The 27,493-nt window shown below is 43.4% G+C and overlaps 1 protein-coding gene across 3 annotated transcripts in view; it reads right to left on the bottom strand.

Moving 5' to 3' along the window:
* PCYT1A (phosphate cytidylyltransferase 1A, choline) overlaps positions 1 to 22,120 on the bottom strand; it is a 39,204-nt gene extending 17,084 nt beyond the window's left edge. Inside the window, exon 1 of one of the 3 annotated variants that reach the window (XM_066602348.1) lies at positions 21,993 to 22,120. The gene's annotated coding sequence lies outside the window, so the exon portion shown is untranslated. Of the gene's footprint in view, positions 1 to 9,522; positions 9,667 to 21,967 lie in introns of those variants that run through there. The other 2 variants (XM_066602354.1, XM_066602358.1) reach the window with 2 other exon arrangements.
* Positions 22,121 to 27,493: the final 5,373 nt, after the last annotated feature.

Below are 27,493 nucleotides of genomic sequence, written 5' to 3'. Positions count from 1 at the left end.
GCTGGTTGAAAGGACAGGAAGCGCTGCTATGACTGCACATGGAAAGGGGAGTAGTGCTCGCATATGGCGGTATGCCGGAATTCTTTATATTTTATTATTTATTGAAAGCCAGAGATTGTTTTTTAGTACTTGGGTGAAGAAAGCACAAAAAAAAAAAAAAGTAGCATGCCACACAAAAAAATGGTGCAGCCTATTAGAAGGATGAAAAAAGTCTCCGACCTGTTCTGAAACCCTGCGAGACAGAAGGCTCTAGAAGGGTTAAAGTACTAGTGGCCTTCCTTCACCCGAAATGTAAGGAAAGCTCAAGCCAAAATATGAAAGGCGAGGTTTTGCTCCCTCACAAGTGGAAGCCAGGTTACAGGGGGATGAGGAGGTCACACGCCAGAAGGGACACACAATGTGTAAAGTGAACACACAAGCAACATAAAAAAAAAATAACGTGATGACCTACTGCGTTCGGCCAGCCCAATGACGGACGGGGATGCGGTTACCGCCTGATGATGGGGCTGCTGTGCTCTACCAATGAGAGTGAAGCTGGAAAGGTTTAACTGCTTCAGGTCCAATGTAATATTATAGGTTACCCTAACTATGTGGAAAATCTTATTCTGCAAAGGTACATACAAAAGGATATCAAAACATTTAGCAGATATATAATATCCAGTTATTCTGCATATGTTGTATCATTTATGCAAATAGGGCAGATAAGCAAATGGTTACATGAAGTGACAGAGAGGTAGGTGGAGAGGAAAGATCTACACCATATCTGCAGATTTAGCAGATAGTTACTTTGATAGAATTAAAATAATTGCAAGAAGAAATAAATTAACCTCCATACATTCATTTAGAGAACGGTTTAAGAAAGCCGTCTTGACAATGGTTGTCCACTAGAGCGCCCCGGGGCCAGTTTGATATATTTTTTACTTTAGTAGCCAAACATAAAAAAGAAATTCCACAACTCTCATTCATCTGAAGGAAGAGGTGGCCGCACGTTCCAGCTTCTAACGGACATCCATGCATTGATGTGGCCGACGGACACAGAGAGGGCCTGGTCCAGGAGCACTTACTGTCTACAAGGGAACAATACAACATGATAAAAAAATTTTAAAAAAATAAAAATTGGACCGGCGACCGCGCCATTTTCAACCCTGTTCTGTGACACGTACTGCATTTGATAAGACGCATCCAAAGGGCATGGGTAAACAGCATGTGATAGCTGCAGCAAATGTATTAGTGAAAGTTGGTGAACTGGTTGCAAAATAAGATATTTGATTTGTCATGCTGGTAGCTCGCTATAAAAAGAGGATAAGTCTGCCACCCGGGCACCTAAATATAGCCTGGGTGAGGTGCAGGGTGTTCACCGGGGAATGACTGGTATGTGCAGCGGGTGACACATCTCACAGTCACACCAGTCTTGTGATAACAAGTCAAGCACTTACTGAGCAGCTCAAAACATCTCGCTGCCGAATAAACGGTGTTCATAGGCAATAAAGAGTTAAAGGTGTTCTTCAGGCTGTCCAATATAGCATTTTACCCAGTTACACAACATTGGGTTTTAATTCCTCGCCTTTTCCAAGAGCTTAGCTTGTTGTCAGTGAATAAAAACATTCTTGTTTACATCCAGATGACAGAAAAGCTAAATAGCTAAAACCTCTGTGAGCTGAAGAAACATAACTTTTACCTAAACTGATGTATCCTGGGAAATCCTTGGGAGGGATGCCTGCTGCGATGCCCTAAAACAGGAGATGTATTATAGCTGTATGGCTGGACGGTCTCCATTCCCTGACACAACTAGATATCATGAAGATCCAGACCAATTCAAAAATCACAAAAACAGATTGGAAAGCTTCCTAGGGGTGCTTTTACAAGGGCCAGTTCGATATCTTCGGACCGATATCGCACTTGTATCGCAATTTTGATGCGAGTGCGACACAGTCTGTGAGAAAAATGTTTCACCTTGCTGCACTTGTGGTTTTCACGCACATCATGAGAAATGAGAAAAATCGCCTATTATTCTTAATGGGAGCAAAAATGCATCGCAGTCGCATGAAACTCACATGTACATGGGAGCGCAATGCAGGTTTGGTTTTTTTTATAAGTAAACTAGCTTACCCGTCGCGCGTTGCTGCGAAGACAGACAGACATACATACATTCGTTTTTATATATCTAGATAACAACCAATCGCAGCACAGCTTTCATGTTACCTCAGCAGTATAATATATAACACCCAATCACAGCGCAGCTTTCATGTTACCTCAGCAGAAAGAGAAATAACAACCAATCACAGCGCAACTTTTATTCTGCCTCAGCAATATAAAAAATAGCAACCAATCACAGCGCAGCATTCATTTTACCTCAGCGGTAAAATATATAGCAACCAATCACAGCACAGCTTTCATGTAACCTGAGTAGTGTAAGAAGTATCAACCAATCACAGCACAGCTTTCATGTTGCCTCAGCAGTATAATATATAGCAACCAATCACAGCACAGCTTTCACTTTCCCTCAGTACTCTCAATATCCAGCAATTGTCTTGCAAAACGTTCGGCGGATGCATCATTTTGTAGTTGAACACTCATCCCGTTGCTCGTAATGCCTTTTGCTTTCGTGCTTGAAATGGAAATCAAACAATCTTTGTCTGGGGGGGGCATAACTGTCGATGACGCTCGCGCGCCACCTATTGTAGGATAGTTGTACTATGCCAGTAATCTTCGGAGGAGTGTACTCAACAACTTCCCAAAGTTTCATGGCGATTGGATGAATGGTGTAGTAATGCATAAAGAACAGACAGACAGACATTCATTTTTATATATATAGATGACATCAGGAAGTGAGAGAATTAGATTCTGTACGTAAAATTTGGACGCTAATTCTTTTGCGCTTAGAATTGAATAATCGAGTTGGGACCCATTAGCTTTTCTTATTTATGACCTAATCAATGCTCGTGCCAAATTTCAAGTTTTAATGACATTGGGAAGTGAGAGAATTAGATTACGTACTTAAATTTGGACGCTAATTCTTTTGCGCTTAAAATTAAATAATCGAGTTGGGACCTATTAACTTTTCCTATTTATGACAATCAATGCTCGTGCCAAATTTCATGTTTCTATGACATTGGAAAGTGAGAGAATTAGATTCCGTACGTAAAATTTGGACGCTAATTCTTTGGCGCTTAGAATTGAATAATCGAGTTGGGACCCATTAACTTTTCCTATTTATGACATAATCAATGCTCGTGCCAAATTTCATGTTTCTACGACATCGGGAAGTGAGAGAATTAGTGGCAATGATGGAAATCGAATGATCTACGTGGGGGGGGCGTAACTGTTGATGACGCTCGCATGCGCGCCATTTATCATAGGATAGATGTACTATGCCAGTAATCTTCGGAGGAGTGTACTCAACAACTTCCCAAAGTTTCATGGCGATTGGATGAATGGTGTAGTAATGCATAAAGAACAGACAGACAGACATTCATTTTTATATATATAGATGACATCAGGAAGTGAGAGAATTAGATTCTGTACGTAAAATTTGGACGCTAATTCTTTTGCGCTTAGAATTGAATAATCGAGTTGGGACCCATTAGCTTTTCTTATTTATGACATAATAAATGCTCGTGCCAAATTTCAAGTTTTAATGACATTGGGAAGTGAGAGAATTAGATTACGTACGTAAAATTTGGACGCTAATTCTTTTGCGCTTAAAATTAAATAATCGAGTTGGGACCTATTAACTTTTCCTATTTATGACATAATCAATGCTCGTGCCAAATTTCATGTTTCTATGACATTGGAAAGTGAGAGAATTAGATTCCGTACGTAAAATTTGGACGCTAATTCTTTGGCGCTTAGAATTGAATAATCGAGTTGGGACCCATTAACTTTTCCTATTTATGACATAATCAATGCTCGTGCCAAATTTCATGTTTCTACGACATCGGGAAGTGAGAGAATTAGTGGCAATGATGGAAATCGAATGATCTACGTGGGGGGGGGGGGCGTAACTGTTGATGACGCTCGCATGCGCGCCATTTATCATAGGATAGATGTACTATGCCAGTAATCTTCCCAGGAACGTACTCAACAACTTCCCAAAGTTTCATGGCGATTGGATGAATGGTGTAGTAGCTCATACAGGACACACAGACACACAATTATATATATAAAGCACTGCAGATTGATCAGGCAATACTTCTACAGCATGAGATGTCTACGACCTCCTCCACATGTCTTGTACTGTAAACACTGGAATGTAAACATACTGCATGTATGAAAGGAGAGCCAAGAAACAGGATGCAGGTTACCTACCAAACCAGAAACACCTGTCAGCAGACAACACACTTGGAGGTTGTTGCTCCCTGTCTGCAGTTCTGCACACAGCTGCCTTCTATGTGGGGTGATGGGAAAAATATAAATAAATAAAAAAGGCTTAAAAAACATAACTTAGGTAAAATTTGCTGTACATTCAGCTAACACTGCTCATTACAGCACCACGTTAATACTGCAATCATCACACCCAACACCGCAAAAAAAGAATTACGAATGGTAAACTAATAAGGTTTAACACAAAGTGGTTGACACTTCTATGGGAAAATGCATGCAACCTGTGAACTCTCTCTGTTGTACTTCAGAAGTAGCAGAACGCAAAGGAAAGAGACGGGCATATGGCATTGGGCACATTACCCAACGCATATGCCAACAAAAACACAAAGCTGCACAAGGCAACTACAGAAAAAAGAAAATTGCAGCGCCTGCTTCAGTCAGTGTTGGGTACTAAAAACCGTAAGCTAGCTGCATAAAACCTGTGGAAATAAAAAAAGAACATTCTTAAATGTAATAAGGCCTCCTTCCCATGAACGGATTTCCGCCGCGTAATTCGCGGCGAAAATCCGCTGCGTTGCCCGCAGCTATTAGGTTCTATTGAACCTAATAGCTCAGGGCACACGGTACGGAATTCCACCGCCAAATTCCGCACCGTGAAATCTCCCGTCCTCACCCGCAGCATGCTCTATTTGCCGCGGGTGTACGCGCTGACGGCTTCCATTGCAGTCAATGGAAGCCGTCTGTTCACGCTATCTCCTGCTGTAACACAGCGGAAGATAGCGTGAAAACGCTTTCCCGCCTACCGCCGCCGCGGTGGGCGGGGAAGTGCCATGCGGGAGCGAAGACGCCGGATCCGCTGGTAAGTATGGGGTCTATGGGGGGCGCCATGACGGACTTCGCCGCGGAATATTCCGCGGCGGAGCCCGTCACGCTCGTGTGCGGCCAGCCTTAATTCTCATTTCACTTGATTTATTATATTATTATAACATATTTGCTAAAAGTTCATGGAGGTTTTATGCTGCTTAATTTAATCTTTGCTTTCCGGATCCAACATGATTGGAGCATGTGATGCATTTTTTGGCACACCTCTGTAGCACAGCAAGTATTAGAAACAAGGTACGTGTAATGCCAAGCTCACACAGCCGTAAGCGGAGTCCGCTGTGGGCCCGGCTGTGACATCGTATTGCGCGCGTCCATGTACTCATGCAGGCACCTATGTGCAGCACATCATTTTAAAAAAATATATATATTTCCTGCGTCATCCCTCATCAATGACGTGAATACCCGCTGCCCATACACAATGTAGTTGCGTACGGCCTGCAGATATATACGTGACTAAACAATGGACTCTACATGGTAAATATCCATGGTGAGATATAGCACATGCTACCTTTTATTTTCTACTCGCGGATTACGCAATTCCGAGACGCTAATGTGATCGGAACTACGTAATGCAATGCATTTGAATTTGATCGATCTGCATATTACAGCAGACCAAATGCTTGCAGAATCCGCAATTCAAATCCAGCCATGTGAGACCAGCCTTAGCGAAGGTGAAGTAAGACTGCTCACACTGGACCCATGGCTTCCACATTAAAGGGTCCATAAAGCATACGACAGATCAATAGATAGAAGCAGATCTACCAGCAGACTATACAACCGCAGGTCTGTACTCCCAATACAGCAGAGAAAAAAAATAAAACTTGTGCTTTTTGGCTAACAGAACTGTTGAAAGTATATAGCGGGCACATAGGGGGGAGATCAGCTAATACCATCTAACAGTTACAGTCTCCAAATGTGCCAGATTCATCATAATGATTCTGCCCGATGATAAATCCGGCAGATCTTTATACACTTTAGTCTAACTTTACATCACCTAATAGTTGGTTCGTTTACAACAGGTTTTGCGCATGATGTTGCACTTAGGCCACACCCCTTTCTAATAAAGTCTCATCTGTTTTTAACCGTGGCGAATAAAGTGCGTTAAAGTGTAAAATGCATGTGAAATGTAATGCAATGCATGTAGGACATTATCAGCAGTACATCTGCTCCACAGTTCTTCTGTTTGGTATATTCATGAGTAGAGTGCTCCCCACCCCTCCTCGCCACGCAGGGCAGCGGGTGACAGGCTGCTGTGTACCTACATATACATAACCGCCAGTCAAGCTCTGGGGGTGGTGGAAGAGTGCTCTCCTCTTAAATACTCTGCACTCACAACTGTGTGTCCAGAGTGTTCTTCCAGTACTTCTATGAACCAAATGGGAAGGGGGGGGGGGGGGGGGTCATGTTTTATTTATTGGTCCACAGTAGACATTTGCCACAAACATAAAGCACATTCAGTGGTCACAAACCGTCTCCTGGAGCTTTGAGGAAGCTTGGTTATGAGACGAGATGTCATCACACACAAATTCACATCCTGTCAGTCAATGTGTTATTTCAGATTCTAATGTTAACAGGTGCAGCACAGAGTAGCTTCAACACAATGGGATACTAATCTCCTGGGGTCATAGGTAGGGAAATCAGAGAGTGTGCCCCTACTCTCATAGGAGCAATGCTACCAATGTGGCTAGGTGCAAACATCACACTCTGGTCGTCTGCTGTGTAGATTGGAGGCACTTTCATGCAGTGCAGCCTCCTGTCTGATGCCTAATAGGCACCATAATGCTTTGACTTTCAAATAGACCCCCATGATGCATCAGCACAGCATTACATGAATAGCTACAGCATGTACCATTTCTGCAACACTGGCATTGCCATTTGTATTCTAAATTCACCTAAATAAGCTATGGAGGATAAGTATACAGTCAGGAGGACGAGCTGAGAGCTCCTCTATTATAACTGTGTGACAGGATCGGTGTCATCATCATAAAATAACTGTGATACGAGTGTCTGTGCCCTCTAAGAGGCAGTTTCCGTGGTAGAGTCCATGCAATATCATCACACGGGCTTAGAAACTGACAGACTATAAACTGAATACATAAACCCAAGTAGATTAAGGCCCCCTGTCCACGGCTGAGGTGGAATATCGCTAGTGATATTCCGCCGCCGGGCACAAGGGGGGAGATCAGTCAGGTCTCTGCAGTGAGCCTGACAGATAGGCTCACCGACGAGAATCGTGGCATGCCGCGATTTGAATCCTGTGAGCAGAGAATTGCTATGATTCTCCGCTCGTGGACAGAGGGCTGCTCTTTCCATAGCAACTCTATGGAAAGCTTTCACTGCGTTACCCGCGGGCAGATTATTGCTGCCGGTAACGCAGTGAACAATCGCCAATGGACAGGCAGCCTTAAGATCACATGACCATCTGAGGAGGGAGAGGCCAGGAGTTTCAGCTAGAAAAGAATACCTAGCCAAGGTAACACTAGCATGTATGTATGTATGTATGTATGTATGCATACAAATATATGTAGCTGCATAGAGAATGAAAAAAAAAAATAAATCACCGAAGTGGCTCTTAACACAAGAGCATTGATTAAAGGTGATCCTGCAGGGTTCTTTCGCGGGGACACTGCAGAGAGTTTATAAAGCCTGTACAACAGTTGAGTCATCTCTCCCACAGTGAATCATGCCAGAACCATCAGCAGTGCCCACACCCTATTAGTCGGTCCTGAAAATACAGACAAACATTCTTTTCCAACCCTTATTCAAGTAAAACGAAAGGGGAACCATTAATAAGCAAGTCACTCTCACTACAATTCTGAAGCCCTTGGCATATTTCTCTACGCATTTATGCTAGAAAAAAAAAATGACTTAAAGCGACCCTCCAATTTCGGGACAAAATTCTGTCTCTGAAGAGCGTATATTACCTGTAGTAGTTCTCTGCCATTCCTCTGATCCGCCAGTTCCAAGACGGCTGACAGTCTTTAGATTACCCAATCCCCACACTGCATTGGCAGCATTAAAGGGGTTGTCTCGCGAAAGCAAGTGGGTCTATACACTTCTGTATGGCCATATTAATGCACTTTGTATTATACATCGTGCATTAAATATGAGCCATACAGAAGTTATTCACTTACCTGCTCCGTTGCTAGCGTCCCCGTCGCCATGGATCCATCTAATTTCGCTTTCTTCTGGCATTTTTAGACGCGCTTGCGCTGTGCGGTCTTCTTCCTGGTGAATGGGGCCGCTCGTGCCGGAGAGCTGGTCATCGTAGCTCCGCCCCGTCACGTGTGCCGATTCCAGCCAATCAGGAGGCTGGAATCGGCAATGGACCGCACAGAGCACACGGTGCACCATGGGAGAAGACCCGCGGTGCATCGTGGGTGAAGATCCCGGCGGCCATCTTCGTGAAGGAAGAAGTAGGAAGAAGGAAGACGTCGCAGAGCGGGGATTCGGGAAAGTAATATATATATTGTTTTTTTAACACATCCCTTGGGGTTGTCCTGCGCCGAACGGGGGGCCTATGGAAAAAAAACAAAAAACGTTTCGGCGTGAGACAACCCCTTTAAACTACCAATGCACTATACCTGCTCTCCAACAGACTAGAGCTGTTGGTCATGTGATCAGTACTAGCCAATCAGTGCAAGGTAGCTGTGGTCATCTTGAAGAGATGGATGAAAAAGAGGCCTGGAACAAGCAGATTAAAGGGGCAGCAGAGAAGAACACCTAGAGGTAATATATTCCCTGCCCCTACTGTTCCCGAGACAGAGTTTTGTCCCCAAAAAGGAAGGTTGCTTTAAAGGAGCTTCCTGAGTTGTAACATCTTGGAACAACCCCTTCCCCATGCAGTAACATAACCAGTGATATACTCCCGTCTCCCTGCTCCCGCCATGTCCTGCGCCACTGCTCAGTACTCTGCTCCGGTCTGTGCATCTAGCTGCATTCCTACCCCACTGACGGGATATCACAGAGCTCAGCGATCAGACAACCCTGTTAAATATATTGCTAAACCCACCTGTGTGTCATGCTTGTACCGCCAGGCTTCACATGTATAAAATGTTTTTTGTAGGTTAGCAGCCCCAACTACAGGTTATCTTACACCTGATATATTGTCTGTGCCCTGTACCGTGACTGATCTCATGTGTATTGGTCTAAGAATTAAGAAATGTTATACCTATTCTGTTATTCTAAGGCGTGTGGATCGCACAATCCCAAGATATACAAGGGCGGCAAAGAAAACAAAGACAAGCTACTAGAAAAACACCACATTGCTTGGACGGAGACTCATTTTAGGGATTGTCTCTAAGGAAATGTTACTACCTGTCACCGCAGAAATCCTCCATAGAACATGGAAAGCGCTAACTGATGAGTCTCAGCCAAGGTACCCGCTCACACACCAGCATCCGCGTACCTGTGCAAGACTACAGTGTACATAGGTGTGATCTTATAGGATGTGATGGCCACTTGACAGGTTTCTGAACGCATCACTGGAATGAATGGGAGAATTTAGAGGAATGTGCAGATTAGGCTGCAGATCTGCCTGCTCCTGTCTAGCAGGTCCGAGTCTCAGGTGACAATCTATGTATAAGCTTCCCTAATCATCCAGGTTACTAGGTCGCTGAGTCACAGTCATGGGCCTTGTAGCAAGCAGTAATAGCAATGCCCTTTGTTCCAGTATTCAGAGAATGTATAGGTCCCAGCCCACTATAAAGTCACCACCGCCATCACATCGTGGCGAGCGCACACACTTATAGACATAGATGGAGGCCGTATTTACATGGTTGCTCCTGACACATCTTGTCAGTGAAACGACTCATTTGCATGTACTATTCTCGGGCTGCGATTTTTCCATCTGCGAGAGACAGTTTGCACATGTAAATAGAACCATTACACAAAATTTCCGTGCAAGTTTTGTGCGCCTCGCAATGCAAATTGATCTTATCAGGAAATGTATAATAATGCATATACGCCTTCAATCAACTCATGGTTGAGGGACTTTTCACACGGGCAGAGTTTTATAGTTTAGAACAACTTTTAAGGGGTATTTCAGTAATATCAATACCATATGAAGGATCTCCAGAACAGGGCTCCATGTACCTGCAAATGAATGTAGCAGCAGTCAGGCATACGTGCGACCACTCCATCCATTTAATTGGGACTGCAAAAGATGGAAGAAGTCAAGCACCTGGCTATGTGCGGCAGTCCCAATTAACCCCATCCCTGCCGCTTCATGTAAATATATGACAACTAGCAGTGTGCCAATTTGTAGAGCTCTCATACATTTACGAGATGATGATCCATCTTCCAGCAGTGATCACAGGCGTCCTACTACTGCAAAACTCCTGCTATGGCTGTAATTAACAGCCTCTAGTCCAGGTGCTGGCAGGTTAGTAGAGAGCACAAAATAAATAAATTTAAAAAAAACAAAAAACTGTAAAACATTTAAAAGAAAACCCGCAAAAATAAATACCATGTGAAAAAATTAAAAAAAAAATAAAACTGAAGAAATAAAAACTAGTCTTCCCTCTAAAAAAAAGTGCACGCCTCTGCAAACTCACGTCACATACAGCAATTTGAGAAATTCTGCATTGCATGGATGTGTGTTGCATGAGCATTAGGTGCTCATTAATACATCTCAGTCACACAGAACAAGAAAAAGGGGTTTGATACCGGCCATGTTTAATATCCTCAAGAATGGAATGAACCTCAGCCTGGGATTCTTGCATAAGTGGAGAATATGAACGGTCTGAGGGAGGTCAAGAGGGATGTCCTCTTCCCAATCATTTATTTTTAAACTTCATAAAAAGTTCAGAACTTGACTTGCAATAATGTTGCCATCCAATAGGTGATGCTGCACCTCCTCCCATACGCAGGTGGAAGGAGAGATAAGACATATCATAAAACTGTCACGTTCCTGAGCTCAGTGGACTGATTAAGTATTTATGTTTCAGATCAGTTTGTTGTTTTAAGTTTTGAGTGCAAAACCGTCTCAAATTTCTGTGTGTGAACATTTGTATTTCAATCAAGAGGGGTGTCCTCTCTGCATTTGTATATTATATATGTTCCCCATCCAAACCAGTTCCATTTTAGCCTGAGGAAGGATCAATAGAAGATTCGAATGCTTGCTGTAACATCATGTATTTTTGTTAGCCATTAAAAGCTATCATATCTACAAGATTACTTGGTTCCTCTCACTGAGAACAATCACACTTTAGTCACGCAGAATTTATGCTACAAAAAAACATAAAATAATTTAAAACATAAAAACCCAATCACTAATTTTATCTTATTCTACCCGGACCTCATCTGCTTTTGAGCCTTTACTAAAAATAATAATTTCTGTACTTGGATGATTATCACCCATGTACAGAAACTGCACTTAAAGCTATGGGAGTGGGGTACATTTATAGCAAAAATAGGGTTTTTGTTTTGCCACTGTAGTGACGTAGTTTACATAATATACATGTATGTGATGTCGTTATACACGGGTGAGTTAATTTAAATGTAAATATTATTGGTTCAACAAACTACTTAAAAAAGCAGCACTGAAGAATGAGGAAAAACATTTTTTTCCTATTTGTGAGCATTTTTTCATTAACAAAAAAAAAGATCCACAAAATTAATAGTCTCCGAATTTAAAATAAGAAAGCCTCATGTGTCACAAAAAAAATTACCACAAAACATTTTGGGGTAGACTAAAGTTGTATTTCAACGATTAATAATCTCACGTGAGTTTTGCGCGTTGCGAGACGCATGGAAATATTGCCCCCACTGCTTGCAATGGATCTATATACATGGACAGTTTTGCTCTAACAGCAATGTGGAAAGATGGGGAAAAAAGAAAAAAATCCCAGCATGTTCTATTTTCGTGCGGTCTCCTGCACGTCCCACAGATTCTCAGACACAACTCGCTATCGGCCATGTAAATATGGGCTTAGAAACAAAAAGAAAATCCCCTTCAGGCCATATTTACACGACTCATAGCGATTCTCGGGAGTGACTTCATGGCCAGTTCTACGTGAAGCGTGGGAGACCGCACATCTCCATGTTCCAATCTCATGTGAGACTCATGGGCCATGCAGTGATTTTTCCATCTCGTAGCAACAGTAGGCACAGCAGACCACATAGATGAAGGGCGGTACTTTCACAACCACAAAAAGGGAAAAACCTTTAAAATATATGTTACTTTTTTACTGTGATGTCATCGTCGATATCCCTCTTAACAAGCTGAAATGTTCCAACGAAAACACAGCAACAAATGTCAACGTTCCCCTGCTGCCCTCAGATGGTCAGCGCACAACACTCTGCGTTTGATCAAGTGCTTCCGAATGCCGTCATCAGTAGTCCCTACAAGACTAAGGATATTATAGCATAGCAGTATAGAATATTAACCATTTCCCACAATTCAATAGGTTAACTGTCTCCATACCAGACCGTCACTGACATACTGATGAATACGTGATTACAGAAGCAGGATAGTCCTGGAGGTTGTCTAGGAAGCATGAGCCGTGTTACTTCCATGTTTCCTAACACTTTCGGTCTTGGGGGCGCCCAAAGGAATAAAACACAACTTTATGTCGGGAAAGTTGGGAGCTGAGCAGCGATACAACTCACCTTTCAGCTAATCCTGGCAGGTTATTGCTGGTCTGCAGAGTCACCGCTCATTTCCCCAGTTACAGTTATTTTAGGCACTAGGTTACGTTCCAGCAAAGAAGGGATCAAGATGCTGAGCACATGGAGTAAAGTACAGGAAGAGTCACCGGCAGCTGTGAGGTCCTCGCTGCCGCTCTAATACCTACTTACGTAGAAGTGACACTCTCTGCACTTTGACCACTTCATCCCCAATAATAATCTGCTGGCACGTTTAAAGGTCAGAATGACAGTCAGTGATACTCTGACTGCTGCACGCCACGCTAAGCACTAGCACATTTTCCATAGCATATAAGACTGACTAAATAAACTGGCCCCCATCTACATCAGAGAGATCTCCATGCCCATCCATCCATCACCAAGTAACATCTACAAAAACTTGATAAGTCAATGGGAGCGCTGCTTGGTTCCACCGAGAGACGGATCCTGAAGGGAGCAGAAAAGCGGAATCCCCAGCGCAGGTGTGCGAGCACCCATAGTCCATACATCATACATACGCTGCGGATTTCACCACAACGTTCCGCAGCGACGTACAGTACTACGTAAGTGAACAAGGTTTCAACAAAACCCATTTTTGGCACAGATCTGCATGCAGAATTTGCGCTGTCACTATACAAAATCCATGTATGGTTTTCCAACATGGAAAGTCCCGTTTTTGCATTAAGAAGTGACATGACTGGCGGCTGCGGAGCATAGCAGCAATTGCTAGGTAAGGAATGTGAGGAGCTACTGATTGCAAGGTAAGATTTTTCTATGCAGGACTGAACTGCTGATGACCTACCCTCAACATAGCAGTTGGTCAACATAGCAGCCACCAGGGACTCCTGCTGATCGCGGGGTCATACAGAACCAATGTATTACCCTTAAACACACTGCAGTGGCCTAGGATGGTATTGCAAACATAGTTGTCGTTCAAGTGAATGGGAACGGAGCCTTCCTGCAATACAATTCCAAACCACACAATGGTGTATGGAGCGGTGCATTTACAGAAACCGCACACTAGCGCAGCACTCCAGCTATCAGTTGATCGGCATAGATACTCGCTGGCCAACCCCCATCAATAAACTATGCCAATGTAGTTCAGTCTTGAAAAACCCTGTAAGGGATCCAAAATAAGTAACTGGAAAATTAACTTGACATTACCTCCACATCACCTGACTGGCGGCCGCGGAGCTTAGTAGCGATTGCTAGGTGAGGGCTGCGCCGTGCGCTGCAGTGAGTAGCTGTTGATTGCAAGGTGAAAGGAGCGGCAGGCTGAAATCGACTGCGGTTCCGCAGCTGATTTCGAGTCCAAGTCCGCACCAACAGTGCACGATTATGTAGCGATGAGACATCGCTATAAAATGCATGTATGTGAAGCCCATGATTTCCAATGGGTTCTTTCACATGAGTGATGTTCTGTAACCGGAAAGATCCCATTGGAAACCACGGGCTTCACATACATGCGTGTTGTAGCTCGTGTGAAAGAGGCCTAAAGTTTAACTGAGCTGGGAGTCAGAGAGTTGGGCCGTGCCAGCCTCTCCCCGCCCGCAGCAAGTAGACCCACAGCTCTTTCCCTATACACAAGCATGGAGAGAGCTGGCAGTCATCATGCTGTGGGCGGTCAGAAGCTGACATGGCGTGCCTTCTTGACTCAAGAGCTGCGTTCCAAGTCAAACGCTAAAGTGTGTTTACTCTGCAATGCTGCTGCACTTCAGAATAAGGCTGGGCTCACCCGAGCGTGTGGTTATACATGCAGTGTTTTACCATTATATGAGCCGGCGTATCGCCATGTATGGCAGCCATTTTTAAATGCACATGGCAGTGCATCTCACGCACGCCGTCATCCTTGTTTCATTTTTTTTTTAAATTTCCTGCTCTTTTGCTTACCAACGTTGCGTATGAATGCTGCGCGTATGCAATGTAACAGCGTTTATTAGACACCCATAGAGAATAGGGCTCTACTGTGCCCAATACATGGTGAAATAGAACATGCTGCGTTCTTTTTTACGCAATGTATATACACAAGTGTGAATGGATCAATGAAAACCAACGTAGTTTCAGTGACTCCAATACAATTGCGCTCATGCGAGCCTGCCCTAACAATTACGTGGGGGCAACAGGTATATGTGCCCCAGGTTCCCATTAATACATCTGTTCAGTACGAGTTAGAGGAGACGTGAACAGTGACCCCGTCTTTAAAATAAAGATGCCATGTCCCCACGTAGTACACTGCTGTGCCAACAACTACATGGTGCGCTCAGTATCACAACCAAGGATGAACACGTCCAAAGTCTGACACCATTACAATATAGAATATACTGCATAGATTCTGATTACCTACCAAGAAAATCCCTACTTTAATGAAGCTAGTGCGGCCGTCGCTGCATATACACCTTCTCTAAACCCCGGCGACTATGACTGGGGGATATGCTGGCCATTTAAACTGTGGGAGATATCCTATATGTATTTTCTGTATTTTTGTCAACTGTGAATATACTGTATTTTGTCTATAATGGTTTAAACCTCTAAGGGAAGAAACATCACCCCCCCCCCCTTCCACAATAATTTAAGGAGCAGTGCCTATTGTCCCAAGAACTGGTAAAACCAGTTCTAACTGGCCAAACCTTTTTAGGTTGTCTTGGACAGCAGAGAGGAGAAACACAGGATGTTCTTCTCACGAGGACATATTCAAGAATGAACTGAGCGTGCTCACTGAAGTTCCTCCCAGATGGATGACATCACAAGCTACCTCACAAATACCTCCCTCTGAGGACAACCAATCAGCACGCTAAATAATTGTAACTGTATACTTCCTGGGTGGAAACTTATTTAAGTTTCAACGCGCGCAGAATAAAGACAGACTCTTTTGGGAACACATGATGTAGGCCGTGTGGTCTTTGAAAGGCTCTCCAGGCCTGTACACATATTATCTTAATTTGGAAACGCACAGTATATCGAGATAGCGAATTTGCGCTAACAAATTTGGAGGCACTGCTGAGATAATGAAGATACAGAGATATGAAGATATTTCATCGTTATCCGGACACAAGGGGACTTCGAAGCAGAGACGGACAGATAATGAGCTCAAAGAAGGTAATAAGCTATTCTTGTACCTGTCCCATCTCTCCCTCTCTGCTATGATCCGCCCCAGGCCGGGTGAGTTGAAATATGATAAGTCTGTATCTAAAGAACTATGAAATAGATATACTGTGTTGTTTTTATGTTGTCTGTGAAGGAAATGTCCTGAGTGAAAGAAGGTGTGAGCTATGGGGGTTTATATATTCTCGGTAGTAGTGAATGGTGCGAACAGACTGCAGGTTAATAAGGAACAAAGAATGTGTAGTATAACTTGTTAAAAGAAAGCAAAAAGGAAAGTTGATATAAGCAATTTTAGCTGAAGGTTATAGTAGTGAGTAAAGTTGCTGAGAGTGTCCATGCGGTGAGTTTCCATTGTTCAACATGTGGCTGAAGAGGTCTCCCTTTGTTATGTGGAGGGAGGGGTGCACATGGAGTGCTTGCATTTGCCATGTCTGCATACATCAACTCAAGGGAATTTGGGCTTGGAGTAAAGATGTGGGCGCGCCAGAGAAGTCTCCTCCGATTATGGCAGGCCAAGCAGGCTGTTGAGGTTCCACAATGTGGTGCCAAAAGTACAGATCTGCGCCATGAGGTGCGGGAGTAGAGAATCTCAATTAATTATTTTTTCCAATTACGACAAGATGGGCAGGGGTGAAATTGTAAGTGCTTATTAGTGGTAAGCCAGACCTGTGTCGTGAGTTGTGGGAAAAAAATATGACTCGCAAGCAAATTCAGTGAGATGATGTTTGTAAACATAACTGGACACACAAAAATGGGAAAGGAAAAAGCAAGTCAATGAGTTAAGAAAAGGTAGAAGGTTTAACAATGAACGGTGATAATGGCTGCTATCTGGAGTGGTGAATATAAGTATGTGGGTGGAAATGGGCATAAGTTGTATTGTGTTTGTCATTGGATAGCCTATTCTGAACAAAATATGTAAAAACCGCGGTACATAAGAGTTTTCTTATATATATACTTTGTTCAATATGGGAAGTTCTATGAACAGTAAATACAATCCCAGTTTCTACTTCACATGAGATACTTATCAGTCTATATATATGAGTGAATTAAAACCCCAGTGAGTGTGAATTTGTGTGTATAAATGAAGGGCCCGTATGAGAGTTAGATTGTGTTATATGGTGTGTACTGTCCGTAACCAGGAATGAAATGAGGCAAGAAAGACCAAACGCTGAGCCAGGCCACAGGGGGTGGAGCTAGGTGATGTAAGGAGATGGGAGGGAAGAACAATAGGAAGAGGTCCTGCTCCACCCTCCACACAGACCAGCCTAGGAGAGAAGAGTGTCTCCATTTTAAGTGGATGTTGGTATATATATGTATATTGTGGTAATGTATAGAGGGAAGGTCACTCTTAGACTCCATGTTAAGTCTCTCACTTGAACAAATGTAGGTGGCCAAAGGAGGGGCATCTAATTTATTTCTGAGGGTAGTTGTGTGAGATAATAGTCCAGGATTGCCACAGTATATATATATATATATATATATATATATATATATATATATATATATATAGGTTCTTTGAGTATGTGGAGAATTTAAAAATATTGAGTTGTGTTATTTTGAATATCATTGAATTAAGATACTAAAATGAGATAGTTGTGTACTTGAGACACCTGATAAGTACTTTAGTCAAATTAATAACAAAAGTTCTATTTTAGAGAGTATCTCATTTTCAATTAACAACAATATTTTACATGAAAATAGTTACATTTGAAAAATAAGTAAATTTTTAATGACAGAATTTGAGTATATCCCAAATGCTATCAGGGATACCAGTTCCTTAGTAAACCAGTAGTTAACCATCATTGGTGCAGTTGTTATGGTTGCAGATTGTAATAACAATATTTCCTCTCCTGTTTGCAGTATGTTTCGTACAGGTACCAGAGATGGTGTGGGGCCCCCTAACGTCAGGCTTCCTCAAGGGGTCATAAAATACTGCACAGAGTACAAACTAAACATCTTTCAGCTTCCAGACTAGCTATGTATGAGACTGCCCTGCTAGCACCCTCACATATCGCAATCAAGAGGGGTATAGTTCCAAATGTCGTTTCATGTCTTTTACTGAATTTAGAAGGTTGAGAGGAGGGGCAGCAGGTGCAGACCATGACATTAAATAGCAAGCACATGGTTGTATGATTGTAGAAACACAAATGAAAAGAGAAACTGGGTGTCCTAACAATAATGTTGTAACTGCCATGATTAATGTAAATCTTGAGTTTTACCCATAGATGGTTCCAAATATTGAGGAAATGGACAAGCAAAACAGGCTATGCAATGGTAACCGACAGAAAGAGGTAATTATACAAAAACCACTCTTTCCCTCCTGAGAGACTCAGTTACTCAGGAAATAGAGGTGATGGCGCTCACTGAAATATGTAAGCTGGCTGCAGGTAAGACTGTTTGTGTCTGCACCGACTTAAGGTACACATTGGGAATCGTACACGATTTCACATCTTATGGGGCACAGTGGACATTTCATGGGGTCCTCGAGTAAGCCAATCCAGAATGCAGAAGCAGTGTCTTTGTTCTACAAGGTTTTAGCTCTTTCCGCACAGGTGACTTATCATCAGAGTCCAGGCTTATGCCACAGAGACAACCACTGAGGCTGGAAGGAACCAGAGAGCAGGCACCGCAGCAGCCTGACTTCCCTTGAATGAGGTAACGGCTGGTAACCTGCTTGCACCTGAAACAGGTGTAGATATTTCTCTGTTGCTTGAATTACAGGAACAGGCCTCAAAAGAAGAAAAAGGAGGAGTGGAAAAGCGAGCGGAATGCTACTGGGGTCTGGCAGAAAGGTAAATGCCTGTGCCTCCCCTGCACGCTGTGCTCCATGATGTCACACCTGATCCCTGAGCTAACCCATTTATCCAAGGAGGTAATGTGTGATATGGTGTCTTCTGCTTGGCTTACCCCAGGGTTCAACACTGCTGCAATAGGGTTTGTACAGGGGTGCATGATATGCGCCCATTACAATCCAGGCCAATTGGTCAAGGTACCTTCTCGATGCGAGCCAGACTATCTGCATCAGTGACTGCAGGATGATAGCATACAGCTATCACAGGTAGGTGTTTGGAGTTGTTGGTTTGCATAGACCTCTTTTCATGTTATTTGGAGGCGTGGCTTGAGAAATAAAATATAAATAAAAATAATTTTTAACACGCCAAAAATATGACCTAAGAATATGTTTTATGAAAGTAATTTTGAATATTTGGGTACACCAGAAGTAATAAGTAATAAAAAAAGGTAAACATTTTATAAGTCATCTACTTGGTTAGAACCACGCCTAAATATATGACTAAGTTGAGTCCCTATGAAGGTTTTGTTTGGTAATGCTGCTGTAATAGGCCTATGCCTATTCCAGGCCAAAAAGGAGGGCCTCACCTCCCAAGTGAGTGCCTTATATCAGGAGTTATATCATCTGTCACTCATAAATGTGTATTCTCCATGTTTCCAGATCAAAATGCAAAGAATCCTTTCAAGTGCTGTTAACCACTACGATCACAGTGAAACCTCAAGAAAAGCTAATTTGGGTTCATGTCAGACATTGAATAAAGATAATCAAGGAAGGAGACAAATGTGGCCCATAATCCTTTGTTATATGTAGGACCCCTGCGGTCATTGGGCTGTCATTTCTCTTCTTCCTCATAAGGGATGTGGTAAATACATAAGTATTGATGAAGAGGATTATGACAAATCTAGGAATATTGCATTGTGGTGCAAATATAATTGGCTATTTGTAGCCCTCCATTTTGTCCTTCATCCTCCATTTTGTATTTTCTTTTATTCTCCATTTTGTATCTTACATACGAATAGCTATGAACATTCATGTGGCCTTCAAACCTGTTTGGTGTAGGAAGCTTTGATGTAACTGAAATGTGACAGAACAATGCTATCTGCTTTTACTACAATTCCATTTGTATAGGTTTGTTTGAGCTCTGTCCATATACATTGTATGGCCATGAATCTGTTGAGTCTTGTTAATCCTGTGATACCATCAGCATTGTCTAGGGAATTGAGTTGTTGATTCTGAACCTTTGATCAATGAAACTGGCTACTTCAGATGGTGGGGGGTCTCAGACTGATAACATCTTGGTTTACAAAGCTTGGGAATGACTAAGCAAGTTTTAGTGTATAAAATAGTACAAAAATGTCAACAGATACAATAAGGTAGCAGTAAGTGTACCAATGTTTCAGCCATATTGTGTAATCAGACCAATGTTAACATGTAACAAACAATATAACCTGAGATCACACTTAAAAAGCCGATCACAATAGACATGTTATATCATCTAAACTATGAACAAGGTGGCTTATGCAGAAAACGTGAAATAAAGATCAATCTTTCAGGAGCCATCTACCTAGAATACCGTTGGGAAAATGTAACGTGTTGTGAGGTATTTTCCTTATCCTGGATATCACCCAGCAGTAGGAAGGGATAAGGCAGGAGACAGGGAAAGGCCCGAGAACACAAATAGGAAGGAAAAACCATCCAGGAGAATGAAAATACGCACAACAAAGGAGGGAATTGTGGGAGATATCCTATATGTATTTTCTGTATTTTTGTCAACTGTGAATATACTGTATTTTGTCTATAATGGTTTAAACCTCTAAGGGAAGAAACATCACCCCCCCCCCCTTCCACAATAATTTAAGGAGCAGTGCCTATTGTCCCAAGAACTGGTAAAACCAGTTCTAACTGGCCAAACCTTTTTAGGTTGTCTTGGACAGCAGAGAGGAGAAACACAGGATGTTCTTCTCACGAGGACATATTCAAGAATGAACTGAGCGTGCTCACTGAAGTTCCTCCCAGATGGATGACATCACAAGCTACCTCACAAATACCTCCCTCTGAGGACAACCAATCAGCACGCTAAATAATTGTAACTGTATACTTCCTGGGTGGAAACTTATTTAAGTTTCAACGCGCGCAGAATAAAGACAGACTCTTTTGGGAACACATGATGTAGGCCGTGTGGTCTTTGAAAGGCTCTCCAGGCCTGTACACATATTATCTTAATTTGGAAACGCACAGTATATCGAGATAGCGAATTTGCGCTAACAAATTAAACACAATACATGGATAGTTCTGGCCCAGCAAAGTAAGAGCAGCTCTCTGCCTCGGTGCGGGGTCCTTCCTTACGAGGATAAACGCCCCAATAGGACATAAGGGTTGTTCTCATAAGGCATCCATGTATGCGGGCCCTCGGCAACGACATTCATTCCTTCAGAAGGGTCAGTGATCCAGGGAATATGAAGATTGCCAGATTGGAGTCAGGAAGGGATTTTTTACCCTAAGGCCCCCTGTCTACAAGCACTCCGGTATCCCGCGGCGGGGCCGCAGACGAATCTCCGCCGGTCAGCCTAATCTGATAGATAGGCTGACCGGGGAGCAATGCTATGGAAAGCTTCAGGGGGAAATGAGGAAAATTGGCTTCTACCTCACTGCAGTTCTTTTTGCCTTCCTCTGGATCAACATTTGGGGGGTAATAGGCTGAACTGGACGGACATATGTCTTCTTTCGGCCTTACGTACTATGGCAGGAGCTCCCATATATGCAGTCCTACCTATAAGAGTAGCGCTGAGTATACGCTGTATATACTACTAGTAGGAGGGGACGGGGGAGTCTGAGCTCTGCGCTCCCCCAGGGAGACAGCTGACGCCACCCGCTATATGATGCAATGAGCTCCAGGAGGGACGAGCGTCCTGTGATGGACTCCTTATCTCTTCCCGGACCTGCAGCGGCTGACATGTCAGTGTAAGGGCTCCTGTGTGACCCGCAGTGGTCAGGGATCTGACCTCCTCCTCTGTGACCAGTCACTGCAGCACTTCGCAGCCCCCCCAGTCATAACAGACATGTCATCACAGAAGGCCCCCCACAGATAGCAGTCACAAGGGGGTAGATGGCTGTGGGAGCCCAGTGCCCCGCTTACACTGCACTCCGACCCCATCACTACACACTCAGGCTGTACACACATATGTGTCACTAGGTTCCCCCACAACTACTCCCCGGGAGGCCAAAGTCCAGACCTAACGGTACCTGAGCTGCCGGAGTCCGTACGTACCGCACATAGAGCCGCAGCCCCGCTCACCTCCCGGTGTCTCCGTGTCCAGTTTCCGGGCGGGGCTACTTAGTGTCATAGTCTGACAGCACGGTCCGGAAGTACAGCTCACAAGCAGCATCACAGCGGTGCAGCCCGCCAATCAGCCCGCCGGGAACAAGAGTACGGACTGTAGGGTTCCGACGCTCATTTCTCGGCCTGCAGCGTATGAGGAGACGCTAGAAAATACTCACTTGCGGTTTTTTTTAACGCTGCGTTGTGAACGCAAATGTCAATGAAACTTTTTAATGTTAAAAAACAACTGCAATGCACAAACTTGCGATGCGTTTTTAACATTAGAACGTTCCATTGACAATCGCGTGAAAAAAATGCAGCGATAACGCAGCACTAAAAAACGCAAATGTGGGGGAAATCGTGGCAACGTCTACATATAAACTTAAAGCTAGGCTGAAATAATCGTAGGAAAATTTACTGTAGTACGTTTACGTGTCGTTTTTGACCTCAAAACCACAACAAAAACATTTCTAAATGCATAGAAGAAGAAAAAGTAGTGACAAGTCATTCAGAAACGGCAGCGGCAAAAATGCTCCCCAAACCGCATCAAATACTAGAAGCGCTCTGCGTTCTTAAGCAATTAGATGCTTTTTTGACTGCATGGAAAACATGAATGCATCTTTTAGGGTAGTTTCACATAAATGTACACACAAAAATGTTCCCTGCAGTGTATTTGCGCACGCACGAGGCTGGATGAGGTTGATTTGCGCAGGTGTCTGCTCAGGGTACTTTACTTTCTGCGCACGACACACCCTTTAAAAGGCTAATAAGCCTAATGAGGTCCGGATGTGTTCTATTTCCTGCGTTTTGCGCAACTTTTCACACTTCCCTTTGTGTATTTGCACACATTGCATAGACTTCTATGGAGCCTTTGCTACACAAAACACAGGAAAATAGAGCAGGTCCTACTTTTTTTTCGATATGCAGGCATAAACGTGCTCGTGAGCCCAAACCCATTGAAGTCAATGAGTTCTACTTTCTGTGTTTCGTGCACGCAGATTTTGCATGTGTAAACACCCGCGTTAACACAGTCGTATTAAGAAGTCCTTACTTGTGGATCTCATTGTTCATTTTGCTGCAGATTAGGGCCGCTTTCACACAGGCGACAAAATGACGCGATTTTCTCACAATGTGACAGCGCTACAAATCACATGTAAGTGAAGCCCATGCTTTCTTATAGGTTCCTTCACATTAGCGATGTTTTGTAGGCTGCTACATTGCGAGAGAAAAAAAATCATCACCGGTTGCTGAATATTTCCGCAATTTGCTGTTTTGTAGCCCATGTTTCCCAATGAGCCTTCCTTTCTATTGATGCACATCGCACAAAAACGTGGTTTTCATGCGGTGCAACTTTTACAGTAGGAAATCCTACTGTAAAAGTCTTAAAATAAGCCCTATCTGCGTAAAAAAAAACCCCAATACATCACCTAACAGGCGCTGTCGGCTCCGCCGCGCGTCTCCTCGGCAGCTTCGGCAGACTTGCTTGCAGTTTTTAGTCAGAGCTTCCTGGTTTTGAGGTTCAAAATCCAATGCGATAACAGTGATTGGTTCATTTAGCGCTGGCTCTGATTGGCTAAGCCACAGCGTTCAAGAACCAATCATAGCCAGCACTTCTTGGAGGCAAGGATTTTTAACCTCCAAACCAGGAAGCGCTGACTGAAAACTGCAAGCAAGTCTGCCACAGCTGCTGAGGAGCCGATAGCGCCTGTTAGGTGATGTTTTCTTCTGTTTTTTTTTTAATGCAGCCAGGGCTTATTTTTGGGAGTAGGGCTTATAAAACAGTGCTACAAAGTCGCAATATCGCCACGAGAAAACGGTGTGATATCGCTGCGTTTTTTTAACGCAAATGTCAATGGGACTTTTTTAATGTTAAAAACGCATTGCAGGTTTGTGGTTTGCGATTTTTGTGCAATGAGTTTTTAACATCAGAAAGTCCCATTGACAATCGCGTTATAACAACACAAGTGTGTGGGAGGATAGGGCCACCTGTTGGACCACTCAGCTCAGAATGAGCAAATGAATAAAATATAAGTTAGGCCGAGTGTCCACGGGTGAGTTGTCATAGCGTGATGCGCAGCGATAAGTCCCACGCGGAGTATGCATGGCACATTTTCATAGGACAACTATGGAAAGCGCAGCCCAATGTACACGAGCACAAAATCGCAGCATGCCGCATTTAACCTATCTTAATGAAAATCACAGGGACTTTAGCGTCTTCCCGTGGCGGAAATCCGCTGCGGGAAAACACTACGCCCGTGGACAGCCAGCCTTATACTGAATCTTTCCCCATAAAACTATATGTCAATCTGCTCAACTCCTCCTGCTCTATAACATGAAGCCTGCAGGTTGGACACCATGTTCGAGCTGACAGATTCCGTATAACCTCACATAGACGTGACGTGATGCATGAAGAGTACAAAAGAGAGTGTTTACGGGCAGCACTGTATCAGGGGATGTCAAGAATATATTTAAAAGGTCACTCCAGTGAAAACACATTTTTCAATCCCTGTCCCCCTCCCCTGATTGCCTGTCACTGTGTATTGCAGTCACTTCCATGCAGTGCAGCCCCCTGTCTGATGCTTATCAGTCACCATCTTGTACATGAGATTTTTTTACTTTCACATCAATCCCATGAAGCATCAGCAAAGCATAAAGTAGATGCTATACCATTCTGCCTGCTGGATGGGCGGTTTAATTATAATTACTTTCTTTAGTCACCTAAATAAGCTACAGACCACAAGAATACAATCAGGAGGCTGAACTGTGATCTCCTCTATTATAACTGTGTGATCATTATCAGTACGGCCGCTCTCACACCGGCCGCTTTTTACCACGATTAGTGCGACGTCCCAGGAACCACACTAATCATGGTACAACGCTCCCAAGGATATCAATGGGGCCTTGCAAACCTGTACTTGAACGCAGCATTTCTGACACCACCATATTTGAGCGCTGTTCTATTTTTGCACGTTTTAGTGCTTTTTAACACGCCTCATCACCCATCACAATGATGGGGTGTGTTAAAAAGCTTTGTCAAACGCTGTGACATGCATTCAAAAACAGCACTCAAAAATCGGGGTAAAAATGCCGCGATTTTGAGCGGTGCATTCTGAACGCATGTGTAACACTGACCTTAAGGGAATAGGAGTGACTGTGTCCCCGTTTAGGCAGTTTCCGTAGTACAATTTATACAAGAGTGTCACACACACTAAGAAATTGAGACAGCAAAAACGAGCTGCTGTGGACCATGTGGCCAGCATCGGAATCAAATGGAGCAAAATGGAAAATAAGGATACACTAAGGCTGGGTTCCCACAGGAAAGAAGTCTCATTTGGCACGGGTTTGAAGTGGCTTTTCCACCTGTATTCTGCTGCAGAAATCTCTGCCCATAGAGAAGAGAGCCCGCAGCAGAAATGGTGATACAATTGACATGTCGCAGATTTGAATTCTGCACCGCTTTTTTTGCAAATCTTGTCCACTTTGCTGCTTAGTCTCAGGTTTAAAAAGGCAGGCAGAATTTCCATGCAGAAATTCGCTCCGTGTGAACCCAGCCTAAGGAATTGGTGACAGCGAAGAAGTGTTTTTTTTTATTACAAAACCCCTTTAAATATTAAGGTTCATCAAGACCAGCTGCTATGATATCTTCTATACGCTGCACATGGAGAAAACAGCAAATCCTGCTGTATAGTGTCCCTTCTACACAAGCAGTTTCTCCTTTCAATGAGTGCACAAGCAAGTGACGTCACCGCTAACTTGTTTGCCGTGGTTCGCGCTCGTGCAGCCTGTTTAGACACGCAGATCAAACACTGAGCGAGGAGTGTTTAATAGAGATGAGCGAGCGTACTCGGATAAGCACTACTCGCTCGAGTAATTTGCTTTATCCGAGTATCGCGGTGCTCGTCCCTGAAGATTCGGGTGCCGCTGCGGCTGACAGGTGAGTCGCAGCGGGGAGCAGGGGAGAGCGGGCGGGAGAGAGGGAGAGAAAGATCTCCCCTCCGTTCCTCCCCGCTCTCCCCTGCAGCTCCCCGCTCCATGCCGGCACCCGAATCTTCAGGGACGAGCACAGCGATACTCGGATAAAGCAAATTACTCGAGCGAGTAGTGCTTTTCCGAGTACGCTCGCTCATCTCTAGTGTTTAAACATAATGAGAAGCGCACGAGCCGCCGATGATTTTTATGCTGGCTGAAACTGAATGACGAACAAAAAGTGAAGAAAAACTACACAATGGCAGGTGTTTAGATGTAATGATTATAGCACACTCGGTCGTTGAAAAATCGTTTTAACGAATCGTTATGTCTAAATGAGCCTTTACTCTCCATAGCACACAGAGGAATAACATGCGTCTGTTGGGATAACTTACATTAGTGGCAGCCGTAGCACACTATAGATTTTTCTCTTCACCTCCGATAGATGCGTCCACCTAGTGAATCAAGTTGTGGTGGACACGCATGTGTTTGCTTGCTTAGACTAGGGGGCTGAGCATTAATCCAGTCTGGTGATATGGAGATGTAATTTGCATACGCTTCTCTACTCGTCAAAGGGGAAGTAAATCATGCACAGTCACACTCTCCTCCTCTAACAATTAGGGAAGAAGTATATACAAACTAGATGATATACCCGGCTTTGCCCGAGTTATTTTAATTCAAGTGTTTACCTGTTGTTCGCACAGAAAATTTTTATCAAGTCGAGGTTTCTTCAGAGAAACCGAGGAATAAAATATGTATTCACATAGAGGAGCGTTAGATTTTTCTCAGGCTGTATGTACTGAAGTCCCTCTGCAGAATGTGCCACCCCTCCCACTCTCCTCACTTAGGACCTAAAGAATGCTCGCGCCACATTTCACGCTTGTAGGATACTGGGAAGTTACATTACATAAGGGTGCACTTACCTTTGCAATTAGCATTGAATAATGGAGTTGTGACCCTTTTACTTTTCCTATTCAGGACCTAAAGAATGCTTGTGCCAAATTTCACGCTTGTATGACACCGAGAAGTTACATTACATAGGGAATGTCAATACTTTTACAGGTAGCATTGAATAATCGTGTTATGACACCTTTACTCTTCCTATTTAGGACCTAAGGAATGCTCCTGTAAAATTTCATGTTTGTACAACATTGGGAAGTTAGAGAATTGGTGGCGAGTTAGTCAGTTAGTGAGCGAGTTAGTGAATGAGGGCTTTCACTATCATATATGTATATATATATATATATATATATATATATATATATATATATATAAAAATAAAATCAGAATCTTCTCAACATGTATCAAATGTTTCCTGTAGATGGCAATTCTCTCAATGTTTTAAATTAACGTAAACCTTAATTACAAGTTATTCCCTATTCACAGGATAGGTGATAACTTACTGATTGGTGCAGGTCTGAGCAGCGAGACCCCTGCTGGTCTCAAGAACGTATGTCTCGTGCCCTGCTGTCCTCCTCACTAAA

The sequence above is a fragment of the Eleutherodactylus coqui genome, chromosome 1 (genome assembly GCF_035609145.1).
Source record: "Eleutherodactylus coqui strain aEleCoq1 chromosome 1, aEleCoq1.hap1, whole genome shotgun sequence".
Taxonomy (NCBI): Eukaryota; Metazoa; Chordata; class Amphibia; order Anura; family Eleutherodactylidae; genus Eleutherodactylus; species Eleutherodactylus coqui.
Note: the sequence above shows the minus strand (reverse complement) of the source record. Positions and strands in the feature narration are given on the sequence as shown.